Source organism: Ambystoma mexicanum, chromosome 11 (assembly GCF_040938575.1).
Source record: "Ambystoma mexicanum isolate Mex_15411 chromosome 11, UKY_AmexF1_1, whole genome shotgun sequence".
In the NCBI taxonomy this organism is placed as follows: domain Eukaryota; kingdom Metazoa; phylum Chordata; class Amphibia; order Caudata; family Ambystomatidae; genus Ambystoma; species Ambystoma mexicanum.
This window is the reverse complement of record NC_090934.1, coordinates 18,498,732-18,521,847: the sequence shown is the minus strand read 5'-3', so window position 1 is coordinate 18,521,847 and position 23,116 is coordinate 18,498,732. Positions and strand designations below refer to the sequence as shown.

At 49.0% G+C, this 23,116-nt stretch overlaps 1 protein-coding gene across 20 annotated transcripts in view; it reads left to right on the top strand.

Annotated features, from left to right (window-relative positions):
• MACF1 (microtubule actin crosslinking factor 1) overlaps positions 1–23,116 on the top strand; it is a 1,825,008-nt gene that overhangs the window by 1,516,811 nt on the left and 285,081 nt on the right. The gene's annotated exons all lie outside the window — the stretch shown is intronic.

Sequence of the window (23,116 nt, the reverse complement as noted above, 5' to 3'; positions counted from 1 at the left end):
TTAGGCGAGTGCAGTCCGTAGACGTTCCGGTTTGGCAACAGGTATTCAGTTCAGCAGAATCATTAGACGAGGTAAGGAAGTCAAAAGGACGGACCAGGGAATCAAAAACCAGGACAACAAAGGTAACAAGATACGATGCTATGAGAATACAAATTCAGAAGCAGCACCGTGCAGTGTGGGGGGGGCTTAAATCCTGAATCAGCTGATTGCATGCACGGCACGCCGCTGTAAACTTGAATGCATACGTGTATGCAATGGGAGCCAGCCTTTCCAGGGAAGGAACGCCTACTTCTGGACGAACGAATGCTCTGATGGCTTAGTTTGAGACCCGAATCCATAGGCATACCAGGGGATCTATTAGAGGAGCGGGAGTGTTTCCTAATGTGTGTACCTGATTTAAGACATGATAGAGAGGAATCCAACAGAACCCTGAGACCTCCCCCCTACTCCCCTAAATGGTGGCAGTAGCAGTAACACCCCCTGCTTCACCATTGGAAGGTAAAGGCACAATCCATATTTCTCAGTATTAAATCCACTTTGTTGCCAGAGGTTGGAAACCCTCTTTCAACACACAATTTCTTTAAGGGATCAACCTTAGAAGCATTTAAAGTAGCTACATTGAATGTTTCCATTATTCTCAGTACAGTAGGTGACTGTTCTATTACCAGGAAAATCAAATCTCAGTGTTCTGTTTAACTGTAGACCAGACACTGCACCAGTGTACAACACTGGGGTACCATAGACCTTATTCTCACAGCTGCACACCAATTTGTTAGAATGGATTTCTAAACTCTAACCGGGTGGACAGATATTTTGGAGGCCACCCTTGTTATCTGCGGGTTTGGCCAAACCATTCAAGGTAGCATGGAGAGAGGTCAAGGCAAAATCTCAGGAGAGGGGAGTGGGGTCAGGGGTCCACAATGAGTCCACACAGCGAAACAACAAGGATTATACCTATACAGTTAGTTATTTTTATATTAGTAAATGAGTTCAAACAAAGAAACTTTTCACCCGCATGGATTATACAGCAAAATACAATGTTATATCAATAAAGTCAGTAAAAATGAATACATTTATGCAATAACAAAAGAAAACACACAAAAGACACATGTCCCATCATTAGGAAATTGATAATAAAAGCACTTTGAATGGATTGTGTGCTCCAACATATTCCACATCTTTGACATGTAATGTCCACAGCTGTGTACTTTGGACATTTTTCGGCAGAGGGCGTCCTGCGTCGCTGGCGTTGGGTCGATGTCCCTCGAAGGCCTGCGTCGAGGGTGGCGCCCCCGGATGTTATAAATGGGACACACGGCGCCCGTAGCCTCGGTTCCGCTTTTTCGCAAATGTGTTTACTCGTGTATTCCTCGTGAATATGTCTTCTTCTTCGACCCCTCCGACTCCGCGGTCTGGCTTTAAGACTTGCCAGGACTGCAAGTCTAAGATGTCGATTACAGACCTGCATTGCATTTGTTTGTGGTGTCTGGGCAAGAGTCATGACACCGAGGACTGTTCCAAATGCCAGTCGCTGACTGCTAAGGCCTTGCGGGAGCGTAAGGGGAAGTTACAGGTAGGTAGGGGTTCTAAACCCAGTACGTCCCGTAAAGCTGCTAAGGGGATTTCCACCGACGATTCGAGGGGCGACTCTCCTCGTCGGAAGGAGTCCAGGGATCTCGGTCCCAGAGTGGTTCCCGCCATTCCTCCTCGTCTGGGCATTCTCGGAAGCGCAGTCACCGGTCGCCTTCCCCCTCCTCCTTGGAGGATGGTGCTGCGAGGAAAGTGGCTTCTCCCATTAAGTCCTCGACTCCGGAGGAATAGGCAGCCTTCAGGGAGCAGATGCTGCCGATTTTTCAATCCCAGGGCACAGTTCCGTCCGTGCCTTCGGAAGAAGCCAGCAGGGAACAGTCTCGGTCCGTGGCTCGTGTACCTTCGGGCTCAGGTCCTCGGCACGATACTCATTTGGAACCTTCGAGGTCCTGTTCGGACAAGGTTCAGGTTGATCGCCAGAGACGTGCTGCTTCCAGGTCTCGGTCTTCGTCCCTGGCGAAACCGCAGTAATCAAGTAAGGGCTCGAGGTCAGCGTCAACTCCGTCGGTGTCGTGTCCGTCGGATACGGATGTCGAAGCTTTACCTTCACACCAACCCTCTGTGCCGTTGTCGAAGCCTTCGGGCCTTTTGGCCAGAATTTGCCGAGGGAGGTCCCTGGGACTGTGGATCCTCCAAGGAAGGCTACTTCCAAGTCTGTGAAGCCTCTTAAGCATTCCAGACCCTCTTCTGTCCCGAGGCAGGAGTTCTTTCTCCCTCTGGATATCTATGAGGATGAGAAGAGGTGAGATTTGGAATTTGACCCTATTGAGCCTGATGTGGCTCCTGTCTTTTCCGGGGACAGTCAGTTGGAAGAGTTACGTCAATCTCTTCACGATGCCAGTGGCTTGGATACTATGCCTGGGGCTCATGCTGAGTCATTCTAAAGGAGACTGATGGCTAGGGTCACTGAGTATCTTGATTGGTCTAGTCCTCCAGAAGCTTTTGTTCAGGATGATTTAACTGATATTTTGGATCAAGGTCCGTCCTCTGACACAGTGTTACTTTTTCATTTGACGTTGCAGAAAAGGGTGGCGGCTGCTTGGCAGACACCGGAATCTCTTCCGTCGGTTAACAAGTCGTTAAATAAAAAATACAGCCCTTCCAGTAGCGACCCCAGCTACCTTTCCTCTCACCCCACTAATGAGGGTTTGGTGGTTCAGGCGGCTACAACCATCCTGGAGACAGGGGGCGTACCCTACCATCCCTCCTGATAGGGACGACAAACGCTTCGATGGTTGGGCATGCAAGGTGTTTTTTGCGTGGAGTATGGCGCTAAAGTCGGCTAACTCCACTTGTGCCTTAGCAAGATTTTCACACACTCTGTGGAATTGTGTTTCTCTAGCGGCTGAGCATATACCCGAAGGGGAAGAAAGGGATGGGTTCCTTGCTCTCATGCAAGATGGTAAGGATGCTGTGTGTGAATCCCTTCAGTCAGGATTGGACACGGCCGACAGTGTTAGCCGGTCCATGGCTGCGAGCACCGTTATACGAAGATGTGCGTGGCTGCGGAAGTCGGGTTTTGCTCCGGATGTGCAAGCCTGTCTTTGGAACATGCCCTTTGATGGCGCGCATTTATTTGGCTGCAAGGCTGACGAGACCCTTGAGAGGTTGCAGACCTCAAAAGCTGCGGCTAAATCTTTGAGCACAGCTATGCGTCAACCTCTGCTTTTTCATCCCAGGGGACAGTAGTGGAGGGGAGGTTCCTTTCGTTACTACTCCTCTTTTGGTAGGACGAGAGGAGCCGCCAGTCAAAGGGGTCAACGTAGAAGTACCCGCAGTGGTCGCGGAAATAGGGGTTCCAAAGCCGCTCAGGCAGCTGCCTCTTTGCCTTCAGGCACTGCCGCAGCTGCTCCAAAACAACTATGAGGCCATGTTCCATTGTTCGCCAGTTGGGGGCAGACTGTCTCAGCATCTCAAAGAATGGCGAGCTATTACTTCGGATGCGTGGGTTCTGGATACATTAGCCCACGGCTACTGCCTTCCATTCCTAAAGCAGCCTCACGACAATCCACCGGGGACTGTCTCTTTGAAGCTTCCGGATCCGCTCCTTGTGCAGGAAATCTTGACCCTGCTTGAGAAAGCCGCTATAGAATTGGTGCGTGTAGCAGAGAGGAACAAGGGATGGTATTACCCATATTTTTTGATTCCAAAGAAAGACGGAGGATTCAGACCCATCTTGGACTAGCGTTGGTTGAACAAACTTCTCAGGAAGGACAAGTTCAAGATGGTCACTTCGACTTCAGGATTGGTTGGTGTCGCTGGACCTACAGGATGCTTACTTTCATTTGCTGATTCATCCAAAGCACAGAAAGTACCTTAGATTTGCGGCTGGCAGCTCGCACTTTCAGTTTTGGGTCCTGCCATTTGGATTGACCGCCGCTCGAGGGTCTTCACCAAGCTAATGGTGGTGGTGGCTGCGTATCTCAGGTGAGGGGGGATTCCCGTCTACCCCTATCTGGACGACTAGCTGATCCATGCGCGTTCTCCCGAACAGGCGATGGATCATCTCCCTCCACAGGCTGGGCTTCTCCCTCAATTTCAAGAAGTCGCATCTGACACCTTCCCAACAGCTCCAGTACATTGGGGCTGTGTTGAACACGTCCTAGGGGAAGTGCTCGCCTCCTAAGGCGAGGGCTCATCACATTGTGCAGATGGTGGACAAATTTCAACATGCCCAGCATCTCCCGTCTTTCGAATTCTTAAGGTTGCTCGGCCTCATAGCGTCCTGCATTCCTCTGGTGCCAGAGGCCAGGCTGAGGATGAGATCCCTGCAATGGGTCCTCAAGGTGCAGTGGTCACAATTCTCAGGCAAGATGTCGGATCCCGTTCAGATTCCACTCTCGGTCTCACAGGATCTTCTGTGGTGAGCCAACAAGGGCAACCTGATGAAGGGGGAGCCTTTTTGGCAACCGTGGCTGGAGGTGACCGTAGTGACGGACGCTTCCCTCACAGGATAGGGAGCACATGCCGACGATTTGACCCCTAGCAGTCGTTGGTCTCTGTCGGAGTCCAAACTCCACATCACCCTGTTAGAACTGCGGCCCATCAGGCTGTCCCTGAAGGCTTTTCTGCCGTCTGTGCGGGGGAAGAGTGTCCTGAACATGACTGACAACACAGTGACCATGCATTACCTCAACAAAAAAGGGGGGGTAGGGTCACTCCCGTTGTGCAGAGAGGCGATGCAGCTCGGGTTCTGGGCAATCCAGCAGGGAGTATCACTCTCGCCAGTACATCTGGCCGGGGAGGAGAATGCGGCGGCAGATGCTCTGAGCAGGCAGAGCACAGCTCTCACGAGTGGGAGTTGGCTCAGGAAGTCCTTCTGGAGATTTTCGCCCTTTGGGGAACCCCACAAGTGGATCTCTTCACGACCAGTGCCAACCGGAGGTGCGAGAGATTCTACTCAAGGGAATTTCCTCCGAAAGGAGCCTTAGGAGACGCATTCGTCGTGGATTGGTCATTCCCACCTCTGTACGCGTTTCCTCCGGTCCCTGTCATTCCTCAAGTGTTAAGGAGGTAGCAGAGGTTTGGATCTCACATGATCCTCATTGCTCCGATTGGGCCAGGATAGCGTGGTACCCGGACCTTCTAGAAATGTCCATGTGACCTCCACGCCGCCTTCCCTACCAAGAGGATCCTCTCTCATGCGAGGGGGTGGGGGAGTCAGGTTCTCCATCCAGAGATATAAGGATTGGGACCTCCCGGATGATGTATTGGAAGTCTTGCTTTCGGCCACGCGACCGGCAACCAAATCCCTGTACCATTGGCGTAGGTTTTGCGACTGGTGCATTGGACAAGATGTTGATCCTTTTCAGTGTTCCATTCCCATGGTTCTGTCTTTCTTGCTTTCTTTGGCCCACAACGGTCTTCAAGTAGATACCATTAAAGGTTACCTGACGGCGCTGTCTATCTTCAAGCGCTCATCTGAAGAATGTTCTTATTTTAAGATTCCTTTGATTTCCCTATTGTTAAAAGGGCTCACTAATGTGTTCCTGCCGTCCCTGTTTCAAGTGCTGGTTTGGGATCTGAATTTGGTCTTGAAATTCCTGATGGATGCTCCGTTTGAACCTTTGTACTCTTGTCCTTTGAGATTGTTGTCTTTCAAGACGGTTTTCTTGGTTGCGGGTACATCCGCTCGCAGAGTGAGTGAATTGCAGGCACTTTCATGTAAGCCGCCCTTTACTGTGTTCCACAAGGATAGGGTTGTACTGAGGGTACGTCCTTCCTTTCTACCTAAGGTAGTGTCTGAGTTTCATTTAAGCCATAAAGTGGTACTTCCTGCTTTCTATCCTCCTCCTCATCCTGGTAAGGAAGAGGAGCGACTCCATAGGTTGGACCCTAGGAGAGCTCTGAGCTTTATATTTCTAGGATGTCCAGGGTCTGAGTGGACGATCAACTCTTTGTGGGATATGCTGGACACTGATTGGGCCAGGCTGTTACCAAACAGACCTTGTTACAGATTGGCGGGCAAGGACTCTCCTGAAGGGTTGCAAGCTCGTTCCACTAGGGCCGTGGATACTTTCACAGCGCTGCAGCGGGGAGTTCCTATTAGAAATATTTGTGACGCAGCGACAAGGGCTTCTATCCACACCTTTGTCAAACATTACTCCCTTGATACGCTCCATGGTCAAGATATGGCCTTTGGTAAGGTGGTTCTTTTTTTCTGCCATCTGATTGGGTATTCTAAATTCTTTTCCCTCCTCCATTTTCTGGTACTGCTTTGGGAGTCTGTCAAAGATGTGGAATACATTGGAGGACACAATCCATTCGAAGAACAAGTTACTTACCAACTGGTAACGTTCTTTTGACTGGATGTTCCTCCAAAGTATTCCACATCGCCCTCCCTGCCTGCCCCCCTGGAGAATTTCCTTTGCTATTGCAGATTAAATTCCCTCAAGGCTATGTGCAGTCAAGTAGGCATTGGGTACGTGCATGTCGCACTTTATGGAGGAAAACCCATAAACCAAGGCTACGGGCGCTGTGCGTCCTATTTATAACATCCGCTGATGTCGCCCTCGACTAAGGCCTTCGAGGGACATCGACCCGACGCCATCGACACAGGATGCCCTCTGCCGAAAAATTTCCGAAGTACACAGCTGTGGACATTACATGTCAAAGATGTGGAATACGTTGGAGGAACATCCAGTCGAAAGAATGTTACCAGTTGGTAAGTAACTTGTTCATCTAAACTCATCTAGAACCAGCAAGCACAATGAGCAGCTGGGCTTCCTAACATCCCTTTGTGGAAACCATTCCATTACAACATGCAGTGCAGCAAGACGCCATTTATTTGATTAGAATATATTGAAACACCCAACTGTCTGACAAAGTAAGAGCTTGACATTCCAGATGGTTTCAATAGTCCCTTTCTCATGGTAAAATGTACATGTTTAATTCCCTCCCTCGCCCCAAGAATCTCTTTAGTAGGAAAAAGATTCATTCGTAAACGTCAGAATTGAGTGCGCAAAAATGAACTGGGAAATTTATATAAATAATGAGGTATTACTCCAAAGGATCACACATCCAACAAATCCCCCGAGTATAAACGATATTTGCATACCTCTTCTTTAGTAAAAATGCAATCTTTTCTTTGCTTTCTGCGGGAAATCTTGCACTAATTCTAAGATTACATCATACAGGGTCATACGTTCTCCACACTTAGACACCCAGTTATTAAAAGGTACATTACATTTGTTCTGCATAATCTGTTTCAGTTGCCACCAGATCGAAGGTTCTTCCGCTGACTCAATTTTGGCCAACATGACCAAATGTTTCCAGCTCACTCAAACATCAATTGACAGTTACCCCAGCTCACATCGGATAACAGCAGCTGGAGCACCCAAAGGGAGTTTTTAAACTTTCCGCCAAAATATACCCTCGAGCCTAACCCAGTTAACATTTGTTGCTAGCAATAAAGTTTCTGCACCATAAGTGACTACCAGAACTACTTTCTTGTTGTGAAACTCTATTGCCGGGACAACGGAAAAGTAACCACATTTTTATTTATCTGAACAGTATAGGCTGGCAATGACATCTTTTTAGATTTCTTAGAATTGATGGTCTTGATCAAATTATTACCTTCAAACAAATGAAAGCCCAAATACACAAATTACACTTAGACAGTTATAAAAGTAACATATTTATTATAGGCACAGAAAACACATGAAAAAGGACTGCTAACAAGTAATATTATCACACAATACTAAAATACTATGCAACATATATACAGTCACAGAGGTTGATGCAGCACAACTCAATAAGCTCCCCAATACATGAAAGGAAAGGAAAGGAAAGGAAAGGCAAGGCAAGGCAAGGCAAATAAAATGCAAATGATTAGGGATAAGCACCAACTGTCCACAGGATTTACAGGTCTAACTTTACAAGTCCAAACCTAGGTTGTATGCGGCCTTGTGCCCAAAGTTCTGCACTGTTTTCTAAATCGGGGGAAAAAGTTAGGAGAGGGTTCCTTGGGATGTACGGAAGGCTCCAGAAGTTAGATCAGATAGTATTCTAGGGAATAAAACTGTCCCCAGCTTTCGGAATGCGTGCATGAACAAGCAATGACAAAGCCAAACTAATGTAAAACCTTTAAAAGGTGAGACAGGGGCTCAGGTAAGTACAACTGTAACTCACTCCCCATACTCTGGGTTCTCTTTGGACTTGGCAGGTCCTCAGAGGGTTGTCGGAGGTCGTGTTTTCACCATTTCCTCCGGACCTCTGTGCCCAGGATTTGCAGGTTCGAGTGAGTCCCCAGTCGGCCACAGATGCTGGTGCAGCGTGTTCCTGTTGAAGACTGCAGCTCACTCGGGTGCAGGCCTCCTCTCAGCATACGACTGGATTCAGGAAAGCGGTTTCTGGCGATTGTCACTGTTGCGGGTCGACAGCAGAGGACGCAATTGTCACGGTCGACGTCAACCTCATATCTCGGATCCTTTGGATGTTGGAACGCTGACATTTGGCAGAGACGTCCTCTGTAAGACAAGCTGGCAGTACCCAAAGTTCCAGAACGCTCCTATTGCAGTAGCCCAATTTTGTAGTTGGTCAGCCCACTCGATGACCCAGAGAAACTTCCAAAGACTGCAATTGGCTTGGACGCCTGCTCATCACTCTGGATGCAAGTGGTGGGAGGCATTAGGGGTGTAGCCCAGCCCACCTTTTCCAAGTGACCGGAGGGCAGCCTCTGCCTGCTTGCCCAAACCCTGGTAGATTATCAAGGTGCAGGGGCGGTTAACCAAGCTTGTCTGTTGAACCTTATGAGGCAGAATTCATGGTGGGAGGAAGCCCAGGAGGCAACTGTGTAAAGTGTTATGTAGCTACGAGAAAGGGGGATGTAATGTAGCAGGTTGCAACATACAAAAATCAGTATATTAAAATTGCAGAGATGGCGGGGGGCGACTGGATTTGTTGTGTTTATAGATGTGATATGAAATAGAGCACTGGATGAACGTGTGTGGTGCTAACTAAAAAGATGAATGATATAAGATGAGTTTCTGATGCTTGTTAATCTGCTTAGAATCATATGCTGTGCAAATGGCCCGACATCCAGTGGTAACCGCAGAGTATTGCATCTCGTCTTTCGGGGACCGAAAGGGGACGTTGGCATAGGCGTGTCTGTAACACTATCCCTATCGTGACATGTAGTGTACCCAAAATCCCTCATGCGCCGAGGACCCTCTGATTGTTTTATTCCACCCAGATAACTGGTCGCCCTGTTGCGGAGCTCTTCATAAGAGACATTGTTAACCCTTGTTTAATGACTTTGTCAGTTATTCCCCCTAAAGTCACTTCAACGGTGTTCGGATACTGCGACGAAGACTGCGGGAACTTTCGATGGCAGGGACTTCAACGCCTAAGATCCGGCAGCAGAGCCATCCATGTGGCCGGGCCCTCTGCCCGGCCTACACAGTAGGGAGAGTGGGGTTGGGGTGGTCATATCTTCCGCAATGTCTCTCCTCATTCCCCCTCTTTACCGTCTAGGTCTGGTCATCTCCTTCATTACCAATCGCTATGGAAAGGACACCATTTAGGTTTTGCCCCCTTGCAGGGTCAGATACCCGTGGAAGGACGAGTACGATAAGTGCAATAACTGTCTGCCCCTTGACCAAGACGAAGCGCGGTGCAGGGCCTGTAGACTCTTTCGACCTAAAACACTTAAGGAGCACTGCGTTAAGCGGTTGGCTGCCTACGGCATGTCATGGGCTGGATCTTCTTCCCCCACCGCCGCACCCGCCGCAAGTGACGGGGGCACTAGTGATGACCAAGCATCCGTTATCGGATGCCATCGACCTTACGACGGACACCTCTAGGTCCGCCACGCCCGTCCCTGACCCCACTAGGCCTGACGTGAGTCACGCTAAGGGGACAACACCCAGCGACAGGGGCGTACAAAAAAGCCACACTAAACGCACAACTCCAGCCCCGGTTTCAATGGTTCCACCGAAACAGGCAAAAGCACCATCAGGACCGCCGCAAATTTCGCCAGAATCCTCTGATCTTGAAGATCAACAGCCTTCCCCGCATCCCCAGCAGCGTCTTGCGAATGGGCCTTCAAAAATTAAGGGCGCTACCTCAAAAATACATTTGCCCGTCGAAGCGCGCTCAGCTGACGTTCCGACGCCCTCTAAGGCTCCGGTAGGAGAAAAAGCTACCGCTAGGTCTCCTAGTCTCTAGATAGGCGAAAAATCTACCGATAGGCCTCCTAGTCAGATGGCACGCCCTGCTTTGCCGGACATCGCATGAATTACTTCGGCAGTGGGGCTGACGGCTAAAGAGTCGATTTAAGCACAAAGAGCGGGCCGCGGACATGTCGAAAGAGGCGCCACAGCACCCTGCTGCTCACGAGGACTACGAAGACAGTCAGGAGCTTTTGTCTAGCACTATTAGTAACACATTTCGGCGTCATAGGAAGGAAAATTAAGATTTCCTACCTACTGACCCTTCTGGTTCGTCTAAATGGACCAGAGAGAAATTTGAAGGGTGCATTGACCATTTGGAAAGGTTTGTCTCACTTTCAGAGCACCCTACCCCCAAGAGACCTCGAGAGGATCCCCCTTCAGTGTCAACTTTGAGATTTTCTGGAAATGGAGAACTTACATTCTCAAGGACATTTCACTTCCTTCCACCCTGAAGATGAAATCCAGATGGACACATATCAAGACATTTACGATGAGGAAGAGGATACTACCTTCCTACAGGACTACACTGCAGAGGACCAGGCGGATGCCACGGAAAACTGTGAGGACACTCATCAGGTTGAGATGGAGCCATGGGCGCTCCCTACTCACGATCAGGACACAGATGTCCTATGTTTGGATTCCCCGTCTTCCACTCCGGCCCGCCCGGCTTCACCAGTAGACGATCAGATGGCTTTCAATGCCATTTTAAGGAAGGCAGCCAATTATTTTCAGATCGCCACCCAAGAGGCCATTCCTGAAAAAGATTTCGTGGAGGACATTCTTAAAGAGAAACCCCCTTCCAGCCAAGCCATTCCTCTCCTTATTCCATTAAAAGGAGATTGGCTCCTTCCCTGATCACACCAGCTCAGACCAGGGCAGTGAATCCAAGAGTGGAAAATTATTTTGGACATCGCCTACCGACCCTCAATATATTAAAAGCCACACCACTCCTGATTCTCTAGTGGTTACCACCACCCGGGGAAATGGGCAGGAGTTCCCCTTGCTACGGGAGAGGCACCTCCCAATAAGGAGTCAAAAAGACTGTACTCGTTGGGTAAACGAATTACCACGGGAGCTGCTTTTACCACGCGCATAGCAAACACTGCGTTGCTTGCTAGTTATGCCAATGCACAGTGGAACCTGATGAAAGAAGGTCTCCAGGAAGTGCCTGAACCCGTAAGAACCAAATTACTCGCTATCGTGGCTGAGGGCAAGCAGGTCAACCAAAATGTAATAAAAAACACCCTGGATACTGCAGAGACAGTAGGAAGGTCCCTAGCTCAGGGCACCCTGCTCAAACGACACACTTGGCTCCGAAACTGAGGCTTCAATGCCGGAAACCCAAGCAGCCCGTATAAATAAACCTATCGAGGAATCGAACCTCTTTAGCAAACCAGTCGACGATGCTCTAGAGACTGCCACAAAAGAGCATGATACTCTTCAGTCTCTTCAACAAATCACTCAGAAGCCCTCCCCCCAGAGGGGAAGCGGTTCCCGCCGCTCCTTTCAAGCCCAATCCCGTTCCTCACAGAACATGTATAATACAGGAAACAACTGGAACTCAAGTCAAGCATCCAGCACCCCGCAAACTGTCCACCTAGGGGTCAGCGACGCGGGAAGGGCAGAGGCAGAGGCCCCAACTCCAAGGGAGCCACAGCCTCTGGTCAGAAATGACCTACGGATTCAGGTCCCATCCCTTGTCGCCCCAGTCGGGGGCGCTTAACATCTTTCCTTTCGGCATGGGAGGGAGATATATCAGACCAGTGGGTTCTAAAAACAGTTGCCCACGGGTACTGTGTGGAATTCGCCCGACCCCTACAATTCAGACCACCCAAGACAAGACGCCTGACGCCAGATCTGAGAACCCTGAAGCAAGAGGTGGAAGTACTTCTGGAAAAGGACACCATCAAAGCCGTCCCTATTCTTCAGGTAAACAAGGGTATTTATTCAGTGTACTTCCTTGTACCCAAAAAGGGCCTCACCATGTGCCCTGTACTAGACTTGCACCCAGCGAACAAATTTGTCAAACCTCAAATGTCACCATGCGCCCTGTACTAGACTTGCGCCCAGCGAACAAATTTGTCAAACCTCAAATGTTTTGTATGGTAACTCTGCAGGAAGTAATCCCACTGTTGAAGCGGAGGGATTACATGGCAACACTGGACATGAAAAGATGATTACCTTCATTTTTCAATGTTGCCAGCGCACAGAAAATATCTAAGGTTCGTGATAGAGGACAAGCACTATCAATTCAAGGTCCTCCCCTTCGGCATTGCCTCAGTGCCGAGGGTGTTTACATATGTCCTGGTAGTAGCGGCAGCACATATGCGCAGACTAGCCGTCCCGGTTTACCCTTACCTCGACGACTGGCTCATAACTGGGGACTCTTACGAAACAAGCCTATTGAATACTCAGAAGACAATAGACCTCCTGTTCAATCTGGGATTCTCCATCAACGAGAAAAAATCCAGCTTAGACCCCAGTCAAGCCAAGCAATTTCTAGGGGCTCTAATTCGGACAAAAGACGGCCTCGTCTTCTCCCCCAACGAGAGGGTTCAGAACATGTTTTTTCAGATCGCTCAATATGTAGCCAGTCAGGAGGTGATGGTACGCAAGATCATGCGGCTGCTAGGTATGATGGGGTCATGCATATATTTGGTTCCCCACGCGTGCCTGCGTCTCATGCAAGAGTGGCTCAACAGCCAGTGGTGTCAGGCCAGCGGACAATGGGAAGATCTGGTAGTTGTCTCGTCAGCCCTTGTTCTCTCTCTGCAGTGGTGGTGGAGGGAAAACCTCTTGAAGGGGAAGTCCTTCACCACCCCCTGCAGTAGAAGCCACTCACATGACAGACGCATCTTTCACGGGGTTGGGTGCTCACCTGCTTCAGCTGACAGCGCATGGAGTGTGGTCCCCACAAGTAGCATCCAACCATATAAATCTGCTAGAGCTGTTAGCGGTATTCAAAGCACTGAAAGCCTTTCAGACACAGCTACAGGGGAAGACATTTCTGGTCTTGATAGACGGCACCACAGCCATGTACTACCTAAACAAACAGGGGGGCACACACTCTCCAGGGCTATCCAAGCTGTCCCACGACAGTTGGATGTGGGCTCTCAAACACAAGATGTTCCTACTGTCCCAACACGTTCCAGGAGAACTCATCTTCTAGCGGACGTGCTCAGCAGAGATTTCCCATTGCCCGTAGAATACGAATGGCGTCTGCACGAAGACATCGTCTCCAACGTCTTCGCAGAATGGGGTTTCCCAGAGATCGACCTGTTTGCAACTCAGGAGAACAGCCAATGCCAAGACTACGCCTCCAGGTACCCCCAGAACCGCTCCAAGGGGAACGGACTCTGGATAAACATGGTCAAGGAAATTTGTTTCTGATGTTTGTGAATCTGCTTAGAATCACATGCTGTGCATAGTCCAACATCCAGTGGTCCCTGCGGAGTATTGCATTTTGTTTTTGAAAAGGGGATGTCGACTAGGCGTGTCTGTAACACTATCCCTATAGTGATGTGCAGTGTACCCACAATCCCTCACGCGTCAAGGTCCCTCAGATTGTTTTTTTCCGCCCAGATATTGGTCGCCTATATGCGGAGCTCCTCGAGAGACATTGCAAAAAACTTTATTCGACCTTTGGTCGCCCTTAACTTATATTACTTACATCCCTCCTTCGGCGTCGTAGCTGCAAAGCTGTTCACCGTCGATCAAGATCTCCGACGGCGGTGCCTTCGACGGAGGAGGTTGTTCGGCGTTCGCCAAACACGTGGCCTGGCCTCGACGGCCAAATACAGTAGGGAGAGTGGGGTCGTGGGACATTTATTGTTTCTCTTTGAGAATGCCTTTCCCCTCCCTTTCCTTCGGGGTTGTTGTCACATGCAATCTGTTCCTCAGCTATGGAGAGGACACCCTTTAGGTTTTGCCCGCGTTGCGAAGGCAAATTTACCTGGAAAGACTAGCATAAACGGTGTAACCGTTGCTTGCCCCTCGACCACAAAGAAGACGGTTCTGCGGCCTGTCAGCTCCTTAAGCCGAAGACTTTGAATGACCGTAGGGTCAAGAGGTGGGGAGCCTACGCCATGTCTAGGTCTGATTCATCACCCGCCGCTGCAGAAAGTGACGAGGAATGTGACAACCCGACATCCGTTTCGGAAGTCGTAGACCTCTCTAAGGAGCGTTCACGCTCCTCGTCGTCCGTCCCCGGCCCCGACAAGCTCGATTCATGACCTGCTTATGGGGATGAACACCCCGGCGACATGTACGCACACAGAAAACACTCCCATAAACATACAACCCACGGCTCTTCCTCATCGAAGACGAAGAGAGCATTAGCGCCAACGGAGACAGAGGTCCTACCAGCGGCCTCCTCAGACCGTAAGAGTTTGAAGCCCCCCTCGCAACTGCAACTAGCAACTGGGCTACCCCCAGATAAGGGCGCTATCACTAAACCGCTAGACGACGTGCACCGGCAATGAGCGCCCGTCAGCGTAGAGCAAGCGACGCCTGTAACATTGACGCCGGAGGTACCCTCGACAGACAGTTTAGTTGTCGAGAGTCTGGCAAGGATTATTTCCACCGATAGCCAGAGACGGACGGCGAAAGAGACATCGATTACCGCTCATAAGGCCCGGGAAACGCCGAAAAGGTCAGAAGGAAGGCAGGAACCGCCCGCTCCGTCGAGAGGGACTCCTAGCCTACCAGAAGGCTTTTCAGAAAGCGAGGGGAACCTCTCTTCGACATTATGGGATAGGTTGAAGCGTTTTCTAATGGGAGGCCCTCCCCCTGACCGCTCCGGGGTACCTCAAGAAACCCTAGAAAGACTCCAGTTCTGTATGGACAAAATGGAGAGGTTTATGGAGACTCAGAACCTTCCAACACCCAAGAGATCAAGAGAGGGACCTCAGGAGGATCCCAGGGCCAGGTACCCCAGACTGTTTGATCCCCCACAAGAGGATGTAGATCTATATGACCTCACTGGAGAGGACCCCCACTTTCAGGATGATGACGAATTCTTAGGCAATGAAGGGGAACAAAACCTAGAGGGGGAAGGTTTTGAAGACAACCCGGATATGGGTGAGGGGGGGCTTCGGAGAAGACCCAGAAGAAGGCGCTTCACAGCCCTGGCAGTCCCCATCAGCGTTTTCAGACCCTGAAGCCATAAACCTGTCACCACCCAAAGACTCGCCTATTAGGAATACATCTCCTATAGACGATCAACCTAAGTTTAATGCACTCCTACGCAAGGCAGCAGCGCATTTCGAGATCGAGACCGGGGAAACTTCTCCTGACATCGACTTTGTAGAAAAGATCATTAACGAGAAACCCCCTGTCAGCCAAACCATTCTCCTCCTCGCTTCAGTAAAGAGACAAATTATTCCTTCACTATCCACTCCCGCGTTGATCAGAGGGGTCGACCCGAGGATAGAAAAATTATTTGGTCCTTCTCCATCGGACCCGTTGTACATCAGGGGCCACTCTGTACCAGACTCCTTAGTGGTGACAAATACCAGGAAGAGAGCAGGGGTCCCGCTGTCAACTAGCGAGGCACCACCAGATAAAGTGGGTAAAAAATGGTATGCCCTAGGAAAGAGGATTACAGCCTCAGCTGCCTTTTCCGCAAGAATTGCCAACAACTACTCTTTGCTGGCAAGTTACGCAGATGCACAATGGAGCAAACTACGTAAGGACATTGAGGAGGTACCGGAACCCCTACGTACTCGCCTTCTAGCCACGGTGACTGAAGGGACCTTAGTCAACCAAAGCATCATTAAAAATACTCTGGATGCTGCAGAGACGGCTGGGCGTTCCCTAATCCAAGGAATCCTACTCAAACGCCATGTATGGCTACGCAATTCAGGCTTTAAACCTGAGACACAAGCATCTCTTATTAACAAACCTATAGAAGATGCAAACCTCTTTGGTAAGGCGGTGGATGAGGCACTAGAGACCGCAAAGAAGGAATTTGACACAATCAAGACACTAGATCAAATTTCAAGGCCTCCCAACAAATGTGGTTTTGGCAACAAATGTTTTTTTCTAGGCTAACGCCAGCAGCAACAACAGCGGCAGCAATACTCTGCAGGTAACTGGTCCTCTAACCAAGGCACCAGTGGACAATATAACCAAAGAGGACAATGTCGTGGCAAGGGAAGAGGTCGGGGTCCCACCCCTAGAGGTTCCCAAGCCACCAACACCAAATGACTCAATGATTCGGGTCCCCTCCCATGCTTCGCCGGTCGGGGGCCGGTTAACACCCTTTCTTCCAGCATCGGAGGGTATAACATCAGACCGCTGGGTACTATCAACCATAGCCCGCGGCTACTGTATAGAATTCAACAGTTCCCCTACGTACAGACCCCCAAGGGGACAACGCATGTCGCCAGAACACCTCGCCATCCTTCTTCAAGAAGTGGACCAACTACTAGAAAAAGGAACTATAGAGGTTGTGCCTCCATCCCAGGTAACGGAAGGCATTTATTCAGTGTACTTTCTTGTACCCAAAAACCCTGCGCCCTGTACTAGATTTGCGCCCAGCAAACAAATCTGTCAAACCTCAAAAGTTTCATATGGTGACTCTACAGGAGGTAATCCCCCTGCTTTCACAGGGAGATTACATGACAACACTGGACATGAAAGATGCATACTTTCATATTTTAATGTTACCAGCGTACAGGAAATACCTCGGGTTCATGAAAGAGGGCAAACACTACCAGTTCAGAGTGCTACCCTTCGGCATAGCATCAGCGCCGAGAGTATTCACGAAGGTACTGGCAGTGGCAGCGGCCCACCTGCGCAGGTTGTCCATCCCAGTATACCCTTACCTCGACGACTGGCTCATAACAGGGGATTCTTACGAAGCATGCTTCTCAAATACCCAAAAAACTGTAGACCTTTTGTTTCAACTGGGCTTCTCCATCAATGAGAAGAAGTCCAGCTTAGACCCCAGCCAGATCAAACAATTCCTAGGGGATCTAATTCGAACAAAGGATGGCCTCGTCTTCCCCTCCAACGAGAGGGTCCAAAACATGCTGTTTCAAATCCCTCAATATGTGGCCGGTCGAGAGGTGACGGTACTCAAAGCAATGTGCTTACTAAGAATGATGGCGTCATGTATTTATTTGGTACCTCACGTGTGCATGCGCCCAATGCAAGAGTGGCTCAACAGCCAGTGGTGTCAGGCCAGCGGACAATGGGACGATCTAGTGGTGGTCTCGCAAGCCTTGGTTCTCTCGCTACGGTGGTGCTCGAAGGAAAACCTGGTAATAGGGAAACCATTCGCCACCCCCGCAGTGGGGCTCACCTATCCCATCAGACTGCTCACGGAGTCTGGACTCCGAGCGTAGTATCCAAGCACATAAACTTACTGGAGCTACTAGCTGTGTTCAAGGCACTGAAAGCCTTCCAGGCACACATGCAAGGGAAGACAGTGATGGTCCTCACGGATAGCACCACAGCCATGTACTACTTCAACAAGCAAGGGGGCACTCACTCTCCAGTACTGTCCAAGCTGTCCCAGAACATCTGGAAGTGGGCTCTCAAACACAACATGTTCCTACTGTCACAACATGTACCAGGGGAACTCAATCTGCTAGCAGACAAACTCAGCAGAGACTTCCCTCTGCCCTCAGAGTACGAATGGCGGTTAAACAAAGACATCGTCTTCGACGTCTTCACACAATGGGGATTCCCAGAAATAGATCTGTTCGCAACTCTGGAGAACTCCCAATGCCAAGATTACGCCTCCAGGTACCCCCAGAACCAATCCAAGGGGAACGGTCTATCGATACCATGGACAGGGACATTTGTTCACGCTTTCCCCCCCCCCCCCCCCCCGACTTCCCTTCTCAACAAGATTGTGCACAAGATGCACCAAGAACAAGTTACAATGATACTAGTGGGCCCCTATGTGGGCCCGGCAGCCATGGTTCGCTCACTTGATGGAGATGTCTCTATCTCCTCCAGTGAAACTTCCCTGCCCGTACAACATGCTGTCACAGGACAAGGGCAGGACACTGCACCCATGCCCCGAGACCATGAATTTAGCAGCCTGGCTCCTGAGATCATAGAATTTGGACATTTACCGCTCCCGCAGAGATGCATGGACATTCTCAGGGAGGCTAGAAAGCCTAACACTCGTCACTGTTATTCTAGCAAATGGAAAAGATTTGTCATCTGGTGTAGGGGAAGGAGCATCAACCCAGTTGACTGCTCTCCCACACAAATTGTTCTGTACCTGACTCACCTACTAGACTCAGGCTTAGTGTTTAACTCTATTAAAGTCCATTTAACTGCACGTTCCGCATACACCACTTCCCAACTTAAAGTGTCATGGTGGAAAGTCCCAGTTATTAAGGCCTTCATGGAAGGAGTGAAGAGGATCCACCCTCCCATAACTAACCCTGCTGCCGGATGGGACCTAAATGTGGTACTAACCAGGATCATGGGGTCTCCCTTTGAACCCATGCACAAAGCCGCACTTAAAGACCTCACTCTTAAGACTGCTTTTCTAATAGCTATCACCTCCATTAGGAGAGTAAGTGAACTACAAGCGCTCTCTGTACTAGAACCATTTGTTACAGTTCACAAGGATACGGTGGTTCTACGCACACATCCTAGGTTTGCACCAAAATGTATCTCTAAATTCCATGTCAACCAGTCAATAGAACTACCAACGTTCTTTCAAAATCCCTCAAACTTGGGTGAGAAGAGCCTGCATACATTGGATGTTCGCAGAGCAGTGATGTTTTATATGGAAAGAACTAGACCAATGAGAAAGACTAATCAGTTCTTTGTCTCGGTGGCAGCAGGAAGAGAAGGAGATGCAGTTTCGAAATCCACTATTTCTAGATGGATTGTCCAGTGCATCACTCTCTGTTACACTTTTGCTAAGAGAGAACTACCCTTCAAGCCAAGAGCACACTCCACTCGAGGCACCGGGGCTTCCATAGCTTTCATTGCAAATGTCCCTCTTGAGTCCATTTGCAAAGCAGCAACCTGGAGTTCTGTTCACACCTTTACAAAACACTACTGTCTAGATGCCCACCCTAGATCTGATTCCCCGGTGGGACAAGCAGTATTAAGACATATTTTCTCTACTGTTCCTTCTCACAACCCACCTCCACTCCTCCGGGTACTGCTCGCTAGTCTATGCACAGCATGTGATTCTAAGCAGATTAACATCAGAAGACAATGCATTACTTACCGTAATAGCATTTCTGATGGCTGTATCTCCTTAGATTCACATGTGCCCACCCTTCCTCCCCGCTCGGATGGAAGGAACATAGACTTTCTTCTATATCTCTCTTTTCTGTACTCACTCAAGTCTAATAGGTTCCCTCAGGGCAGATAAAATACAAACAGAGGGACCTTGATGCGTGAGGGATTGTGGGTACACTGCACGTCACTATCGGGATAGTGTTACAGACACGCCTTGTCGACGTCCCCTTTTTGACTACGAAAAACAAAATGCAATACTCTGCAGTGAACACTGGATGTCGGACTATGCACAGTATGTGAATCTAAGCAGATACAACCATCAGAAATGCTTTTACAATAAGTAATGCATTGTCATACGCTCTCCCCCCCAGTCACCCCCCCCCCACGAGTCCCCTTCTCAACAAGATAGTGCAAAAGATGCACCAGTTACCATGATTCTGTTGGCCCCCATGTGGGCCCGCTAACCCTGGTTCGCTCCTCTAATGGAAATGTCCCTCTCCTCCCCTCTAAGACTACCCTGCCCGTACTACCTGTTGTCTCAGGACAGAGGGGAGACACTACACCCATGCCCACAAACTCTGAACTTAGCGGCCTGGCTCCTGAGGTCATAGAGTTTGGACACCTTCAACTCCCTCAGGGAGGTTAGAAAACCTAACACTCGTTATTGCTATTCCAGTAAGTGGAAACGCTTTGTCATCTGGTTGAAAACCAAGGGCGTCAATCCCATTGACTGCTCGCCTACCCACATTGAGTTTCACCGAACTCATTTGTTAAACTCAGGTTTTGTTTTTAATTCCCTAAAGCTTCATCTAGCTGCTCTATCAGCCTACACTACGTCACAACAGAAAGTGTTATGGTGGAAAAAACCTGTTTTTAAGGCTTTTATGGAAGGGGTTAAGAGAATTTACCCCCCCATTTCTAACCCAGCTCCCGGATGGGATCTAAATGTGATTTTGACCAGACTCATGGGGTCTCCCATCACATGCAGAGTCCCCCAGGGCTCATGCGTCTCCCCTACACTGTACAACGTGTTCACGAAGCCCCTGTTTGATGATCTAGATGGCCTGGGTATCACCTACACTAAATATGCAGATGATACCCAGATCCTCATCCCGCTGACGGGAGATTACAACCATGATTTGGCCTTGGTGAACAGGGTGTACCTCATCATCCAGGCATGGATGGCATCTCACTGTCTATGCCTGAATGATGACAAGACTGAACTCATTATACTTAGTTCCACCGCAAACCGAACCAAATTGGACCACAACTACACCAGCTTCATTATAGACGGGAACACGATCAAAGTAGCTAAGGAAGTGAAAACCTAAGGAATATACATTGACTCCTCCCTCTCCTTCCATAAACAGGTTAGCTCCATGGCATCCTCCATGGCCTACACATGTAAGCTTATAAGGGCAGCCAAACCCTTCTTATCCACCCAGAGCTGCATTACATTAGCCAGAGCCCTCGTATTATCTAAACTGGACTATTGCAACGCCCTATACGTAGGAGCTAGCAAACCGGTCACTAACAAAATACAGACGCTACAAAACAACGCTCTCAGAGCAGCGCTCAGCATCCCCAAGAGAGAACACATCTCCAACATTAGGAGAGCCCATAACTGGCTAAACACAACAGATAAAATCCTGCTCAAAGTAGCCTCACTAACACACGAATGCCTCAACAACGCTGCCCCCCCACTACTAAGTCGATAGAATAAGTAAACACACCTCCAACAGACCTACTAGAACCTCCAACGCTAATCTCCTCACAGTTCCCAGATTCAAACGCACCAAAATGGGTGGCAACAGCTACCAGGTGAAAGCAGCACAACACTGGAACTCCCTACCACCTTCTCTAAGAACACCCCAAACCTACACACAATTTAGATGCAACTACATACACTGGATAAAGAACAATTACCGCAAATTCCTTTCATCCCACCTCAGCGCTATCCACCTTGTAAATATGTATATTTGTAAATCCGTAAACATTTGCCTTTTTCATGACTGCTTCAATCATCTATTATCCACTGTATTTACTGCATTGTATCCATAAAACCATTGTAATTACTGTACTGCATTGTAACATGTAACCAAGCTGCGAATAACTTTGTTGCTCCTGCGCCCTCATACCCTCGGGTCTGGTGCGCAATACAAATGAATAAACTAAACTCCCTTTGAACCAATGCATAAAGCAAATCTAAAAGACCTTACTTATAAGACGGCCTTCCTAGTAGCTATTACTTCTATTAGAAGGGTTAGAGAACTACAGGCCCTCTCAGTTTTAGACTCTTTTGTTAGAGTCCACGGGGATAAGGTGGTTCTGCGCACTCATCCCAGATTTGCGCCTAAATTCATCTCGAAGTTCCATGTGAACCAATCAATCGAATTACCCACTTTCTTCCAGAATCCCACTAGCATGGCTGAAAGAAGCCTACAGACACACACACACACACACAAGATGTGCGCATGGCAGTCATGTTCTACCTGGAAAGAACGAAACCACTGAGGAAGACAAACCAGTTTTTAGTTTCAGTGGCAGCTGGTAGAGAAGGTGATCTGTCTCTAAATCCGCTGTCTCTAGATGGATTGTCAAATGCATCACACTCTGCTACACTCTTGCTAAGAGAGACCTGCCCTTCAAGCCTAGAGCACACTCTACTCAGAGCACTGGGGCTTCCATAGCATTCATTGTAAATGTTCCCCTAGAGTCCATTTGCAAAGCGGCAACCTGGAGTTCTGTACACACCTTTACAAAACACTATTACCTAGACACTCATTCTAGGTCTGATTCTCAGGTGGGAGAAGCAGTACTAAGACATCTTTTCTCTACTGTTCCTTCTCACAACCCACCTCCAACTCCGGGTACTGCTCGCTAGTCTATGCACAGCATGTGATTCTAAGCAGATTAACAAACATCAGAAGACATGCATTACTCACCGTAATAGCATTTCTGATGATTCTATCTGCTTAGATTCACATGCGCCCTCCAAACCTCCCCGCTCGGGGTGGAAGGAACATAGACGTCTTACTACTTTCTCTCTTTATGTACTCACTCACTATAGCCTTGGGCTCCCTCATGGCAGAAAAAATACAATCGGAGGGACCTCGGCGCGTGAGGGATTTTGGGTACACTACACGTCACGATAGGGATAGTGTTACAGACACGCCTATGCTGGCGTCTCCTTTCGGTTCCCGAAAGACAAGATGCAATACTCCGCGGTTACCACTGGATGTCGGACCATATGCACAGCATGTGAATCTAAGCAGACAAACATCAGAAATGCTATTACGGTGATTAATGCATGTCATTCCAGTGTTTTTCCATAGACGATGGAAGAATGAGTTTAAGGTGCTTTTTTCTATAGAAAGAGAGAATTCACTATTTAAGAAGGAATGCTAAGTTCATCAAACCTCACAAAGTACTGGATGTCAGGGTTGGCAATTGAACAGAAAATTCTCCAAACTTGCCTGCTTGTGCTTCTGTGGGTAAAGACAGGGAATGGGGTTCTGCCTTCCTATGTGAATGTGTGAGAATGAGTGGTGCCACCCTGCTGCCAGGAAGGTGAGTGATTCAGTCTGCTTTTCTGGAGGCAGATCAGGGTGCAGTGGTCATGCTCCTCTGTG